The sequence below is a fragment of the Phyllobates terribilis genome, unplaced genomic scaffold (genome assembly GCF_046119375.1).
Source record: "Phyllobates terribilis strain yellow unplaced genomic scaffold, ASM4611937v1 Scaffold_1__5_contigs__length_1240528914, whole genome shotgun sequence".
Classification (NCBI taxonomy): Eukaryota; Metazoa; Chordata; class Amphibia; order Anura; family Dendrobatidae; genus Phyllobates; species Phyllobates terribilis.
The window spans coordinates 947126518-947144115 of NW_027362761.1; positions in this window are offsets into that span (position 1 = coordinate 947126518).

A 17598-nucleotide genomic window follows, 5' to 3' on the forward strand; every position below is an offset into this window, starting at 1 on the left:
GCATCTTCTGATGCGACAAGGATCACTTCTGATGGGCACACTTTTAGGCAGTGACCTGGGTGTCAGAGATGCTTCCAGGGGTCTTCCCCATGCTGTTCCCATGTCTTTTTAGCACAGATAAGGTTGTAAAATGTTAAAATGACATTTCCCGGTGAATGCATTTGTCATGGTTGAAAGCAATACAAACGTGCAAAAACGCATAAAAAATGCTACTTGTGAACATAGCCCAAGGTGTGGAGGAGTATTTTTGTTTTTGGTTATTTATTTTACCTTATACACAAGTTTTTACCCTGGAAAGGATGTTCCTTAACCCCTTTCCGACCTGGTCAGTAATAGTACGCACCAGGTCGGGAAGGCCGGTTCAGCGGGGGCTCCGGCGGTGAGCCCGCACTGAAGCGAGCACATGTCAGCTGATTATTGGAATCGCAATCCTCCCGCGGCTGTTAACATGTTAAATATCTGACAGTGGCATTTAACTCGCGCTTCCGGGAGTCCTAAGCCCCGCCCATCAGTGACCCCGTCACGTGATCGCGGGTCACCAATGGGTGGGCATGACAACTCAGGGTCTGCAGCAGACGCCTGTGGTTGTCATGTCTCAATTGCTATGAGCGCCACCTAGTGGTCAGCGCTCATAGCAAGTGAGCATTTCTCCTGCATACAAGCGATCTGCTCATCGCTTGTATGCAGTAGAAGCAATCAGACAACTGCTGCTTCTAGTCTCCTCTGGAAACTATAGAAGCAAGCAGAAAGTGTAAAAAAAAAGTTTTTAAAAAAATAAAAAAAATAAAAAATATATAAAAGTTTAAGTCACCCCCCTTTCGCCCCATTCAAAATAAAATATATATAAAAAAAAACCCACATACACATATTTGGTATCGCCGCTTTCAGAATCGCCCGATCTATCAATATAAAAGAAGAATTAATACAATCAGTAAACAAAAATTTTAAACGCCAGAATTACGTTTTTTTGGTCGCTACAACTTTGCAATAAAATGCAATAACGGGCGATCAAAACATCGGATCTACCCCAAAATGGTATCAATAAAAACGTCAGCCCGGCACGCAAAAAATAAGCCCCCACCTGGCCCCAGATCCCGAAAAATGGAGAAGCTAAGGGTCTCGGAAAATGGTGTCATATTTTTTGTTTTTTTTAGCAAGCTTTGGATTTTTTTTTCACCACTTAAATAAAAAAGAACCTATACATGTTTGGTGTCTATGAACTCGAAACGACCTGGAAAATAATGATGGCAGGTCAGTTTTAGCAATCTGTGAACGTGGTAAAAAAAGGACCCAAAAAACAACTGTGGAATTGCATTTTTTTTGCAGTTTTACTGCACTTGGAATTTTTTTCCCATTTTCCAGCACACGATATGGTAAAACCAGTGATGGTGTTTAAAAGTACAACTCGTCCCGCAAAAAATAAGCCCTCACATGGCCATATTGAACGAAAATTAAAAAAGTTCTGGCTCTGGGAAGAAGGGGAGCAAAAAAGGAAAACACAAAAACAGAAAGACCCATGGTCGTTAAGGGGTTAACATATTTCACAGGAAAGCACTTTCACTTTCGTTTTTGAACGTTTTATTGCGAGCCTGTAAAAGTGGCTTAATACCTCTGACCACGTTGTTGACAGCAGTGACCTGGGGGTCAGAAATGCTTCCAGGGGCAATCCCCATGCTGTCCCCATGTCATTTGAGCACTGTCACTATCGTTTTGGGCACTTTTTAGGCTTTCTACAGACTGCCGGGAGAGCCGCCGCAAAAATGTTCGGGTCTCCCATAGACTAACATTGGGCTCGTTGCTCGGGTCGAGCACCCGAGTATCACAGTGAGCTCGGCCCGAGCTTCGAGCACCCGAGCATTTTAGTGCTCGCTCAACACTAATAAAAAGGCTAGACTGAACTTTGCTAAAAAACATCTAAAAAAGCCAGCACAGTTCTGGAAGAACATTCTTTGGACAGATGAAACCAAGATCAACCTCTACCAGAATGATGGAAAGAGAAAAGTATGGTGAAGGCGTGGTACAGCTCATGATCCAAATCATACCATATCATCTGTAAAACACGGCGGAGGCAGTGTGATGGCTTGGGCATGCATGGCTGCCAGTGGCACTGGGTCACTAGTGTTTATTGATGATGTGACACAGGACAGAAGCAGCCGAATGAATTCTGATGTGTTCAGAGCCATACTGTGTGCTCAGATCCAGCCAAATGCAGCCAAACTGATTGGTCGTAGATTCATACTACAGATGGACAATGACCCAAAACATAAAGCCAAAGCAACCCAGGAGTTTATTAAAGCAAAGAAGTGGAATATTCTTGAATGGCCAAGTCAGTCACCTGATCTCAACCCAATTAAACATGCATTTCACTTGTTAAAGACTAAACTTCAGACAGAAAGGTCCACAAACAGACAGCAACTGAAAACCACCGCAGTGAAGGCCTGGCAGAGCATCAAAAAGGAGGAAACACAGCGTCTGGTGATGTCCATGAGTTCAAGACTTCAGGCAGTCATTGCCAACAAAGGGTTTTCAACCAAGTACTAGAAATGAACATTTTATTTACAATTATTTAATTTGTCCAATTACTGTTGGTTCCTTTAAAAACAGGGTGGCACATGTTAAGGAGCTGAAACTCCTAAACCCTTCATCCAATTTTAATGTGGATACCCTCAAATGAAAGCTGAAAGTCTGAACTTCAACTGCATCTGAATTGTTTTGTTTAAAATTCATTGTGGTAATGTCTAGAACCAAAATTAGAAAAATGTTGCCTCTGCCCAAATATATATGGACCTAACTGTATATATATATATATATATATATATATATATATATATATATATATATATATATATATATATATATATATGTGCATATTTATTTCATTTAATGTCTTTATTTTATTGACTAAGAGGGGGTGATATGAATTTTTATGTTTTTTTAATTTTTATACATATGTTATCAATGCAACCGTCAGAGTCAATTAAGTCTAATTACAGTAATGCAGTATGCTGCCAGTATTCATTATTATTTAATGGTGGAAGTCTGACACTAAGACCCCAATGATTGTAAGAATGGTGGTCCAATGAATCTTTTGCTACATGTGCATTTACATTGCAGTCAATGAGAAGTGATGGAAAAACATCAATAGACAATGAACTACTATCTAACACTTGGTGCATGGCCCAGCAGACACCCACCTCAGACTTTAAAGGATCTTAAAGATTTTTATTTTATTCCAAATGCTTGGCTGCTGTAGAAATGATAAATTATGCTATTCTCACCCTTCCTAGGTTCAGCAATGTCTCTCCACTGTCTCTGTCCCTGGTCTTTGGTGGCAGATTAGAGCAGAAACATCATGACAACAGTGCACATTATGGCTGCAGCCAACCATAGGGCTCAGCGGTGATGCTGATGCAATCATCACAATACCGCTGAGCCCCGTGATTGGCTGCAGCGGTCACATATGCTGTACAGTCATGGCCAAAAGTATTGAGAATGAGACAAAGTAATTTTTCCAAAGTTTACTGCTTCATTTTTTGTAATGGCAATTTGCATATACTCCTGAATGTCAAAGAGTGATCAGCTTAACAGCAATTACTGTACTTGCAAAGTCAATATTTGCCCAGAAAATGAACTTTAACCCCCAAAACACATTTCAACATCATTGCAGTCCTGCCTTAAAAGGAGCAGCTAACATCGTTTTAGTGATTGATCCATTAACACAGGTGTGGGTGTTGATGAGGACAGGGCTGGCGATCAATCAGTCATGATTAAGTAAGAATGACATCACTGGACACTTTAAAAGGAGGCTGGTTCTTGGTATCATTGTTTCTCTTCAGTTAACCATGGTTATCTCTAAAGAAACACGTGAAGCCATCATTGCACTGCACAAAAATGGCCTAACAGGGAAGAGTATCGCAGCTACAAAGATTGCACCTCAGTCAACAATCTATTGCATCATCAAGAACTTCAAGGAGAGAGCTTCCATTGTTGTCAAAAAGGCTCCAGGGCGCCCAAGAAAGACCAGCAAGCGCCAGGACCGTATCGTAAAACTGTTTCAGCTGCGGAATCGGACTACTAGCAGTGCTGAGCTTGCTCAGGAATGGCAGCAGGCTGGTGTGAGTTCTTCTGCACGCACTGTGAGGCGGAGACTCTTTGAGCAAGGGCTGGTTTCAAGGAGGGCAGCAAAGAAGCCACTTCTCTCCAGAAAAAACATCAGGGACCGACTGATATTCTGCAAAAGGTACAGGGAGTGGACTGCTGAGTACTGGGGCAAAGTCATTTTCTCTGATGAATCCCCTTTTCTATTGTTTGGGACATCTGGAAAACAGCTTATTCAGAGAAGAAGAGGTGAGCGCTACCACCAGTCTTGTCTCATGCCAACTGTAAAGCATCCTGAAACCATTCATGTGTGGGGTTGCTTCTCAGCCAAGGGAATCGGCTCACTCATAGTCTTGCCTAAAAACACAGCCATGAATAAAGAATGGTACCAGAATGTCCTCCAAGAGCAACTTCTCCCAACCGTCCAAGAGCAGTTTGGCGCCCAACAATGCCTTTTCCAGCATGATGGAGCACCTTGCCATAAAGCAAAGGAGATAACTAAATGGCTCATGGAACAAAACATAGAGATTTTGGGTCCATGGCCTGGAAACTCCCCAGATCTTAATCCCATTGAGAACTTGTGGTCAATCATCAAGAGACGGGTGGACAAACAAAAAACAACAAATTCTGGCAAAATGCAAGCATTGATTATGCAAGAATGGACTGCTATCAGTCAGGATTTGGTCCAAAAGTTGATTGAGAGCATGCCAGGGAGAATTACAGAGGTCTTGAAGAAGAAGGGGCAACACTGCAAATATTGACTTGCTGCATTAACTCATTCTAACTGTCAATATAACCTATTGGTACTCATAATATGATTGCAATTATATTTCTGTATGTGATATAAACATCAGACAAACACTAATAAAAACCAGAGGCCAGCAGATCATGTGAAAATATAATTTTGGTGTCATTCTCAAAACTTTTGGCCATGACTGTAGTTGTGAAGTTACCCCTGCAGCCTATCATCTTTAAAGAGTGGATGAGAAATAGATTTTTGGTTATTGTTACAGTGGGAAACTGTACGGAATAAAAAAAATAATGTCTTTGGTATGAAAACTCTTTAATGCCTCATAAAAATGTGGTAAGACCAATTCACTTTCACAGCCCAGGTTTTGTCATGATTTTGATTGAGGTTTGGGAGTTTTACTGGGCTAAATGGGCCTGAATTATTTTGTGTTATTGACATTTTTTGGGTGTCACTGGAAAGGGTCTAGAAAAGGGGTGCAAATAAATTAAAGAAGTGTGGATTAGTGTTCAACAGGTCTAGCAAGAAGATCAAAATGTATCATACAGCATAGATGGGATAGGTCACCAATATCATATAGGTGAGGACTGACACCCGGGCCTGACACCAACTGATCATCTGTCATCCGCTCCGCCATTGGCAGGATGTGAATGGTGTATGGAACAGAATAGCACAGCTCTGTACATTGTGTAGTGACTGCTGTCAGGAACTTCAGATGGGTTTCTGTTGGAGTAAGAGCTGATCGGCAGTATCCTGCAGCAGCCATTACACAATGTCCACTGTGTACATCTGACTGGTGGTAACTCACATACCAGATGATCGTAGTGGTGCTGGGAGTCAGAGCCCGATCAATAGGTCATCAAAAACAATCTACTCGCCAACCCCTTGAACATATGGCCTGAACGTGCAATCCACAAGTGAGCATGTGCTATTTATTTTTAAAGCACATTCTAACGTGATGAATAAAATACAGGGATGGAAGCCCTCTTTATGGTAAGTTTAAGACGTTAAAGGGTTTAAAGACCTTAAAGTTTAATTGATATGACTCGCCCCCTGGGCCGTGGGGCACGCGGATCCGGGCGATAGGGGGAACGATGGGAGTAGTAGTGGCAACCCGGTTCCGTGGCTCAGGGTGGTCAGACCATTGGTAATCTGCTACGTGCTTCAAATAATGTCCGACTACGCCACCCGTGGATTGCGGTTATTAGGAACCGCCGCTGCATGCAGACCGCTGGGGCTGATGAGGTGTGCAGCTAGGGTAGTGTGACTCCCCACGGGAAGAGTGCGGCCCCAGGGCAGTGTAGTGGATGTTGGGAGTGATGGTGGTGAAGGTCCCAGTACCGGTAGTGCCGGAGGAGCGAAGGAGCACACGGACAACAAGTTACAGTCCAGGGTCTTTACTCACAGTTCGTTTGTCCCGGGTCACTTCCGTCGGCAGTGACCGCCCGAGCCGTGCTGCGTCCACCAGGTGAGGGGCTCGGTCAACTCCCAGGCAGTTCAGAGCATGGCACAGGACCCCCTTTAATCCTTTCTCTGGCCTGCCTCACCAGTGACCCACTTTTTTCCGGCTGCCGCGGACTTGTGCGGTTAAACGTGGGCCCCGTCCTCCGCTGTCCTATGTGGTGCCTTCCTAGCAGGTTTGATGAGGTGTCGCACCAATAGATGATCACGACGACCGGTCTTTGGCTGAGGGTTGTTTCTCCTCCACCAACTTGGGATCCGGTACCCTTAATCTGCCTGACCCTGCACCCTGGATTCTCGTGGGTTCTTAGGGTCCCTTCCACCTTCTTGTTCCTGAGCCCTTGTGTTTCTCTGTCTCTCCTTCTCTTTCTCTGTTCCTTTCTGTTCCGTTCTCTTGGAGCTGAGATGAGCCAAAATCCCAGCTCCCCTTCACCTCCTCCTCGGCCTCTCACTAGGCCCTCCTGGAGTAGAGCTCCTACAGAGCCTCTACTCCCTGTCTTCTCCTCTGGCTGAACTGACCCAGAACTAAGATGGTGCCCACCTTTTATACCTCCCTCTGACCATGAGCCCAGGTGACCAGCAACCAATGAGCTCCTTCCTACGCTCAGGAACCAACCCCTATCTGCTCCTACAGCACTGGGTGTTCCACCCCCCTCCCCACTCCAGGCAGGGACATAGTCGGTCGTGCCTGCACTTCTGTCTAGTGGGAGCACCGTTGAGCTGTCCCTCGGAAATGGGGTGTGTGTGCTGTATGCAGCTAACTGAGCCCTGGTCCATACTCCATCCTTACCTGGGAGTGGAATATCACACCTCTGGCAGAGGTGCAATACCCCTGTAGCGGCCGAGCCCTCGGGGCGCTACAGATACATCATGAAAAATTAAACAGTTGCACAATTGGATGTTTTTTTAAAAAAAATCATATTGTTGAGATAAACCTATAGATGCACCCCTGATGTATACCGTGTATCTAGCTTTGCCCAAGTATGTAGAGATGCTGCAGCCGATGGTCGCACATACACAGCATCTGGCAGGGGTCTAGCTGATTCTATGTATATTTACTCCTTTCCCTGCCCAGTGACATACTGCTAATAGCGGTAAATCACACAGCCACTATCCTGGATGTAGATACAGTTAAAAGCAATCAATCGAAGAGGGAGCCGTCATTCACCCTGTGTGTCTTAAGTTTCAGGCGCAATGACATCACTACATTGCGATCACTGTGCCGAGCAGTGCAGAGCTGTCAGACCACATGCTGCAGAGACCGGAGCAGTGGGGGAGCTGGGAGAGGTAATTTTTTTAAACCAATGAGCATTTTGTGGGGCCATCATACTATATGGAGGGCTACTTGGGGGCATCATAGTATTTTGGGTGCTATGTGACAACCATTATGCTATTTGTGTGGCCAAGATGCTATTTTCGAAGCCATCATGTTATTTGGAGGGCTATTTGGGGGGCTATCGTGCTTTGGGGTGCTGTGTGGGGGCCAAGTATACTTTTTAGAGGGCTATGTGGGGGCCAATTATACTGTTTGGAGGGCAGTGTAGAGGCCCATTATTCTGTTTGGAGGGCTGTGTGAAGGCTAATTATACTGTTTGGAAGCCTGTGTGGGGGCCACCATACTGTTTGGAGCGCTGTGTGGGAGCCATTATACTGTTTGGAGCGGTGTGTGGGTGCCAATATACTATTTGGAGGGCTGTGTGGGGGCCATTATCCTGTTTCAAGGGCCGTATGGGGGCACTTATACTATTTGGAGAGCTAGTGGGGGCCAGTATACTGAATGTGGTTCATTATACAGTGTGGAGGGTTGTGTGGGGTCCATTATATTGTGCGTAGAGCTAGTTGGGGACATTATAATGTGTGCAGGCCACTATATAGTGTGGAGAACTGTGGGGGTCACTATACTGTATGGAGGGCCACTATATTGTATGGAGGACTGTGTCAGGAGCCATCATACTATGTGTGGGAGACTATGGGGGCATCATACTTTGCAAGGGTGGGGTAGGGTCACCATACCGTGTGTGTGGAGGAATTTACTGTGGGGGTATCTTACTATATTTGGAGGACACAATTACAGTGGCCATGAAAAGGGCAAAATTACTTTGTAAGAGCTGCAAAGTTGTGAGACATGCTCCTCTGTGACCCTGCTGATTTTTTTTTCTTTGGGGGGGGGGGGGTGCAATTAGGACATCTGTTCCCAGGATCAGTGAAAGAGCAGATACACTCGCTCCTTCATTGAAACAAATGGGTGGTGAAAGGAGTAAACTCACACAATGAAGCAGTGATAGCAGGTGTATCTAGGTTTTCTGGCACCTGAGGCAAGAGTTCAGTTTGCCCCCCCAGCACATATGAGATTTGCACACTTAGGCCGGGGTCCCACTAGCGTATGGCGTCCAATACGGTAGCATCGGATGCAATATGCCAATGTAAGTCCCCCCTAAAACAAGAATAGAATGGGGGGCTCATAGTAACACAGACCCTGCCAGCTTGTTTTATTACTATTGGTCATGTTCATTAAATGATTAATGGTATTTTATGTCATCTTTAACATCATAGGGGCAAAAGGTCAATTAGTAAGCTGTGAGGTGTCAAAAGCAGATTAGAACCAGTATCAGCCAGATGTTTTGGCGTTTTTTTTTCCAAAAGTGCTGGAAGGTTTTGGAGGATAAAAGAACAGCTTTTTCGGTTTCCGTGTCATTGTGTCCCTTTTTTCAAGCATTTTCTTTGCCGTGATGTTCATTAGTGGGAAAATCGCCCAGCTATGGCTGGGTGGATTAGTTTAGTTATATGGTTATAAGTTATTATTTAATTGGTATTTATTGATTTGGTATCTTCGTTAATTCATTAAACTTATGATACTCATAATAAACATCACGGCCTGTTTTTATCCATATTTAATGTGTCTGGTCTATTTATCTTCTAATTATATTTCATTGGTTTTGTGTCACCAAGACATTCGGCTCCTGCTCTGCTGCGAGCAGGAGCCGAATGTCAGTGCTCTGTGCTCTGATCGATCACAGCACAGCTGCAGAGGGTACAGATCAATTTCAATCGGCGGGAATCGCTCTGCACTCGGGTGATATCCGAGTGCAGTGCGATGTTTCACACGCACCCATAGTCTTATATGGGTGTGTGCGATCCAATTTGAGGATGCAATCGCAGCATGCTGCGATTGTTTTCGCATGCCGAATCGGCATAAGAAAATAATCGCAGATGTGCGCTGCCCCATAGGGTAACATTGGGGCGAGTGCAATCCGATTTTTTATCAGATTGCACTCGTCTGATTGCATCGCAAGTGAGAGCCAGCCCTTTGTCACGAGCTCTCCCTAATTCTCTCAATGTTCAGTGAAAAACTGAGAGAAGCAGGAATAGAAGCTTGTTGTCATGTGACCGTATGTATAAATGAAGTGGCCATGTGATGACTGCTGGAACCAGCAAGCAAAGCTGAATCCTGACAGTGAGGATATTACATGCTGTTAGGATCGGCTACAGGGCTTCATTTTGTAATTAAAGGGCTTGTTCAGGTTTGAGAGGAAAGTCTGCAGTCACTCTATGTGACTGCAGGCTTCTGAATTCTCACAGCATTTGCACTGCACACTTTTAGTATTCTCCCTTGAACAAGTATGTGATTTGTATACTTCTGGCCACATTCCGACTAGATGTGTCCGGCCTCGCTCAATTAATTTTCATTGAGGCCACACATGTCTAATCGGCACGTGACCTCATGTATGCAAATCGCTGGCACCAGAGAATCCTAACAGCGTGCAGTGCGCACTGTGAGAATTCAGAAGTCTGCAGTCGCATAGAATAACTGCAGGCTCATCACAAACTTGGACAACCCCTTTAATGCTGCTAACATAAATAAAAATAAGAGAATTAGTCAGTATCAGAAAAAACATTTACATCCAGGTACCTGATAGATGACATTGTCTCTGGAGTCGTTCTCTTTCTTTTCTTCTTCTTCTTGTCCAGACGCCATGAAGACTTTTCTCATCCACAGCTCGTCTCTGCAGACTTCCATCTTCTCCGGTCTTCTGCAGCACATCCTCACACATTGCCCTTAAAGATAGCAGAGTCATTATAATGCGCCTGAATAAAAATATCTGCCCTACGCTGAGCCCCTGAATGAATAATTGCCCCTCGCTATATTCCCTACACAAAATATCACCCCCACACTGTCTCTGTTATGGTACATGCCTTTAACACTGCCCTTTCCTTTCCATACTGGGCCTCATCTTCACACTGTCTTCTCACACTGTGTCCTCCCTATGGGGCCCAGTCTCTGTACTGTGCCCCCTCATTACACTCCCCTTCCTTGGCTTACTATCCCTTCCTGACTGTGCCCTTACACTCTTGCCCCATGCTACTCCCGCACACACACACTACTCAGTCTTTATTCTGTGCCCACTCACACTTTTCTCCCTCCATACTGTCTCCTCATACTATTCCCCTCAATAGTCTCCTCACACGTTTCCCCCTCCCACTTTCCATACTGCCTCCTCACACATCCCCCCTGACTCCCCATACATGCCCCCCATCTCACCCCTTGCTTCTCATATTGTGTCTTCAAATTTCTTCTGCTCCCCATATTGTGTCTGCACCGATCCCTTCCTTGCTCCCTTGTGTCCTTAAATCATCTCCACCCTGTTAAATTAAATCTCCCCCACCCCGTTACACTAAATCTCTCCCACACAGTAAATCTCCCCCAACCCTGTTACACTAAATCTCCCTCACACACAATAAATACCCCCCCACACACACAGTAAATATCTCCCCACACACAGTAAATACCCTCACTCACACACACAAACAGTAAAGAACCACTCCCCCACACATACAGTAAGTACCCCCTCCCATACACACACAGTAAATACACCTCCCCACACAGTAAATACCCCCCTTCCACACACACAGTAAATACCCCCTACCACACACAGTAAACAACCCCCACACACAGTAAGTACCCACCTTCCATACACACAGTAAATACCCCCCTCCCATACACACAGTAAATACACCCCCCACACAGTAAATAACCCCTTCCACACACAGAGTAAATACCCCCCTCCTACACACAGTAAATACCCCCCACACACCAACTCAGTAAGTACCCCCCACACAGTAAATACCCCCTTTCCACACACACAGTAAATACCCCCCCACGCACAGTAAATACCCCCCTCCCACACACAATATTTCCCCCGCACAGTGTATTTACCCCCACCCAGCATAAATATCCCCCACACACAGTAAACACCCCCCCCCCCCCCCAACATCAAATATCCCCCAGCCTTCAGTTACATTTATTCTTCAGTGTCTTGAGCTCCAGTCTGGAGCACTTTCCACCTGTTTTTCGCGTTGGGCTCCGGTAAGTGTCGTCAGCAGCGTGATCACATGACCTGATCACGCTGCTGGCATCGCTCTGACCCGGAGGTCAGAGCTTCAATTGTACTTGCGTCCGAGACTAGTATTTTTTCCTATTATACTAATGTGTTTTTTTCATAACAATACAACACTTTCTTATTTTTAGTCCTTTCCTAACCATCCACTGTCTTTTGATGGTTGAGGATACAGGTCCCAAGTCGGCAGTAACCTTCTCTGAAGTTGTTGCTTTAGCGCTCATGTTGCTGAAAGTGAGGTGGTACAGGTCAAGTCTTTGGTTGTTTACATCAAGCAGGGACCTTAACCCCTTTACCCCCGAGGGTGGTTCGCACGTTAATGACCAGGCCAATTTTTACAATTCTGACCACTGTCACTTTATGAGGTAATTACTCTGGAACGCTTCAACGGATCCCCCTGATTCTGAGATTGTTTTTTCGTGACATATTGTACTTCATGATTGTGGTAAAATTTCTTCGATATCACTTGCGTTTATTTGTGAAAAAAACGGAAATTTGGCGAAAATGTTAAAAATTTTGCAATTTTCAAAATTTGAATTTTTATGCCCTTAAATCAGAGAGATATGTCACACAAAATAGTTAATAAATAACATTTCCCACATATTTACTTTACATCAGCACAATTTTGGAACCAACATTTTTTTTTATTAGGGAGCTATAAGGATTAAAAGTTGACCAGCGATTTCTCATTTTTCCAACAAAATTTACAAAACCATTTTTTTAGGGACCACATCACATTTGAAGTCACTTTGAGAGGTCTTTATGACAGAAAATGCCCAAAAGTGACACCATTCTAAAAACTGCACCCCTCAAGGTGCTCAAAACCACATTCAAGAACTTTATTAACCCTTCAGGTGCTTCACAGGAATTTTTGGAATGTGGAAGAAAAAAATGAACATTTAACTTTTTTCACAAAAATGTTACTTTAGACCCAATTTTTGAAATTTTTGCAGAGGTAACAAGAAAAAAATTACCCTTACTGAGTACCACATTTTTTATCTTGATTTATTTTAGTGTTTCTTAAAGCTCTAAAGTTGCCATTTGAAATTACTTTAGTTTTGTGTCATGTCTGTGATCTGCTTTTTTTCAACAACATTAAACAACTGAATGAACATCCTCCAAGCCCGGTGATTCCATAATTTTTGCCATGGGTTGTATATTATATATATATTGTTAGCACCACACCGGATCGCCTCCCTAACAAGCAGGAGTCTCTGGCGTGTCACTTCACTCACCCACGCTGGGGCCGACACTTCCCTCTCCCGTTGTCTGTCTGCTTCCAGCCATGTCCTTAGGGCACACGCGCGTTCCCGCCCTCTTAAAGGTCCAGCGCGGGCACTTGATATTACGTTCCCAGCCAATGGCTATGGAACATTACATATATATTGCTTCCTTCCACTGGGGAGGTGCCTAAGCAACCTTCCTGTTGGTCCGCCATCTCCTGCCGAGGCTTCTCCAGAGCCCATGCAGGTTGACCGCTTTGCCCTCGCTAAACAGCGACAGAGGGATCACCGCTCTCAAGGCCAGTGCCTGTACTGTAGAGACATAGGCACTTCATTTGTGCCTGTCCGGTGAGGCCAGAAAACTCCCGCATCTAGGGTTGGTAGGAGAGGCCTCCCTAGACGGAAAAGACATCTCTCTACCCCTGTCCCTTACTGTGGCCGTGACAACTGGTGAATCCCAGGTTATTGAGACTGTGTATTTGGATTTGGGGGCAGCAGGAAATTTTATCTTCCAGGCTGTAGTGGATCGCTTCCAAATCCCAGTTCATCTGCTCCAAAACACTCTGGAAATAACATCTGTCGATGGGAAAACTCTTCGGGAGACGGTTCGTCTGGCTACTGAGCCGCTGGAGGTCCGTATCGGGATGCTTCATACTGAGAAGATTGCCTTCTATGTCCTTACCCACATGTCTCATGCCTTTCTCTTAGGCCTACCATGGCTACGACAACACGAGCCTGTGTTGAATTGGAGGACTGGAAAGGTACTCCGCTGGGGACATTCCTGTCATGAGAATTGTCTGGCCCCCGTAAGTCCGGCTAAGACTCCAGCATCCGCCTATTGGTCCTTTCCTGATGTATTTGACAAAAAAGGAAGCAAAAACTTTGCCACCTCACAGGCCGCATGACTGCCCTATTGACTTGATTCCAGGATCTACACCCCCTAGAGGCCAAATTTATCCTCTGTTCCCAGCTGAGACTCAATTTATGTCAGAATACATTCAGGAGAACTTGGCCAGGGGGTTCATTCAGAAGTCCTCCTATCCCGCCGGGGCCGGGTTTTTCTTTGTCAAGAAGAAAGACGGATCGCTCTGACCGTGTATAGACTATCAGGGTCTCAACCCGATCACGGTGAAGAATAAATACCCTATCCCACTAATCCCTGAGTTGTTTGATCGATTAAGGGGTGAAAGGATCTTAGCCAAATTAGATTTAAGAGGCACCTACAATCTAATCCGCATTCTCTGGGGAGACGAGTGTAAGATGGCCTTCAACACCAGGGATGGGCATTATGAATACCGAGTGATGCCCTTAGGTCTCAGTAACGCACTGGTAGTTTTTCAAGAGTTTATCAAGGACATCTTCCGAGACCTGCTTTATTCCTGCGTTGTTGTGTATCTGGACAATATTTTGGTATTTTCCCCGGATGTGGCCTCCCACAGACGAGCAGTTTGGCAAGTTCTTCAGAGTCTTAGGAAGAATCGACTCTACACCAAGTATAAGAAATGCGTTTTTGAACAGTCCGCCCTTCCCTTCTTATGTTATCTCGGATATCGGACTCAGGATGGATCCTGAGAAAGTCTCTTTCATCCTTAAATGGCCACTGCCCATTGGAGTCAAAGCAATTCAGAGATTCCTTGGCTTTGCCGCTCTTACCGCTCCCATCTCTGCCATGACCCGAAAATGAGCCGATCCAAAGAACTAGTCCTCTGAGGCTGAGGAGGCCTTCCGCTCTCTGAAACAGTTCTTCTCCACCGCTCCCGGTTTGCATCGTCCGGATTTGAACAAACAGTTTTTCCTAGAGGTGGATGCATCCTCGTTAGGGGCTGGGGCTGTACTCACTCAAATATCTTCCTTGGGTCACCGAGTGTTCTGCGGTTTCTTCTCTAAGGCCTTCTACACTCCAGAGGGCAAATACTCTATCGGTGACCTTGAGTTACTCGCCATTAAGATAGCTTTGGAAGATTGGCGATATCTACTGGAATGCGCAGTCTATCCGGTGGTCATCTACACGGATCATAAGAACCTGGCGTATCTTCAGTCCGCCCAGAGACTTAATCCATGCCAGGCCAGGTGGTCTTTGTTTTTTGCCCGCTTTAACTTTTTGTTACATTTCAAGTCCGATGACAAGAATATCAGAGCTGATGCCCTCTCAGGCTCATTTCTGTCCGGGGACCAAGAGGAGGATCCTCAATTTATCATCGAACCATCCAAGATGGTTACTGTCACTCCAGTCAACCTGTCGTGAATTCCCCCAGGAAAAACCCTTGCAGCCGAATCCGAGAGGGAGAAAGTTTTGTCATCCAAGGTGGCTGGTCACGTGGGACAAAGGAAGATGCTACAATTGATTTCTCGCCACTACTGGTGGCCATCCATGAGGAGGGAGATCTATGCTGACGTGGCTGCCTGTACGATTTGTGCTCGCAATAAAGTCCTCAGACGACTTCCTACCGGTTCTCTCCTGCCGTTACCCGTGCCGTCTGGTCTGTGGCAGCACATAGCTATGGACTTCATTACGGATTTGCCAATATCCGAGGCCTGCACCGTCATCTGGTTAGTCGTAGATCGCTTCTCCAAAATGGCGCATTTTACCCCTTCCGTGTGCTCCCGAACTGGCTGACAGCTTCATCAAACATATTTTCCATCTGCACGGATTTCCCCGTCACATTGTGTCCGATCGAGGACCGCAGTTCACTTCCAGGTTCTGGCGAGCTCACTGTAAGCATCTGGAGATCGTCTTGGACTTCTCCTCGGGCTATCACCCTCAGTCTAATGGGCAAGTGGAGCGTTTCAACCAGGTCCTGGGCAACTACCTGCGACACTTCGTCAATGCCCACCAATTACTTCCCTAGGCTGAGTTCTCGTACAACAATCATGTTGGTGAAGCCTCGGGAGAGTCTCCTTTCTACATTGTTTTCGGTTGGCAACCCAAGGTTCCCCTCTCGGTGACGGTTCCTTCTGATGTTCCTGAAGCAAATGTCCTCTCCAAGGATTTTGTAAAGTTGTGGGAGGACACCAAAGCCACTCTAGAAGCGTCCTACGCCTGTATGAAGAGAGATGCAGACAAAAGGCACTTGGACCCTCCGTGCTTCCGCCCTGGCGACAAGGTACGGCTCTCGGCCAGGTAGGTCCTGCTAAAAGTTCCCTCTTACAAGTTGGGTCCTCGTTTTATCAGTCCTTTCAAAGTGCTGAAGCGGATCAACGAGGTCTCCTATAAACAGGAGTTGCCTCCTTCTTTACGGATTCCGAATGCTTACCACGTATCTCTGCTGAAGTCGGTCATCCTGAGCTACTTCTTCAAGTATCCTGGTACCGTGCCCGCGCCAACCACCTCGGATGATGTTTTTGAGGTGGAGAACATCTTGGCCATGAAGAGGTGAGAGGCAAGACTTTCTTCCTTGATGACTGGAATGGATTTGGTCCCGAAGAGAGGTCCTGTGAGCCTAAGGAGAACATTCACGCTCCGATTCTCCTCCGGAGCTTCCTCGATGGCCTGAAGAGGAGGGAGCATAAAGAGGGGATACTGTTAGCACCACGCCAGATGCCCTTTCTAACAAGCAGGGTCTCCGGCGTGTCACTTCACTCACCCACGCTGCGGCCAGCGCTTCCCTCTCCCGTTCTCTGCCTGCTTCCAGCAGGTCTTCCAGCCATGTCCTTAGGGAATGCACGCACACTTTCCCGCCCTCTTAAAGGCCCAGCGCGCACACTTGCTAATACGTTCCCAGCTAATGGCTGTGGGACATTACATATATATTGCTTCCTCCCCACTGGGGAGGTGCCTGAGAAACCTTCCTGTTCTACAGTCTATGTTGTGAAGGTTGTGTACCAGTTCATGCTACCAAGCTTGCTGCACTCTGGTGCAAACAATCCTGCTGCATTTCGGTGCAATTCTGCTGCACTCCGGTGCAAACCAAGTCTGCTGCACTCTGGTTTAATCCTGCAGCACGCCTGTGCAACCCAGCCTACCTGTCCTACTGGGTCCAGCCGCAGCGCGTCTGTTGATCTGCTTTGGAGTAGCACCTGGGCCACCTCCCTCGTCCCTCCTTGGATCATGGAGTCAAAAAGCCGCCGTGCGTCAGGGGTCGGATTTGGCGAGGCCTCTAGTTATGCCCCTCCAGGCACTCCTCAGGTCCATGGCACAGTGGTTCCACAAACCACGTACGTGCCATACAGTACAGACCAAAAGTTTGGACACACCTTCTCATTTGAAAAAACCTTTCAGTTTACTTTCAGTTATATGGGTATTTTTCTTGTCTTTGGTTTCTCTCTGTTTAATGGCCTTGTGTGTACATGCATTTACATTTTGCATGCACATCAACTTACGTTTCAGTTCAGACCTTCAGGTTTTTTCTTTGCAGTCAGTATGCTTTAGTGCATATAAAAGGGTATGGCCGCCCTTTGTCTGGGCTGAGACGCTCATTCTGCCTCGGCTTTATGCTCACACTAGGGATCCAGTCTCTCTGCCCTTGTCCATATGTATGTCACTTGACAAATGGTAAGGTTTTTAATATTAGAGTTAGGACTGTAAAATAAGGGTTGACGTGAAGTTGCGGGATGGCTTTCACATTATTTTGATCAAAATTATGTTAAATAAATACCCTTTATTATTTATGATTATTTTTGCACTGTGCGATTTATACATTTACTTTCAGTTATTTGGGTATTTTTCTTGTCT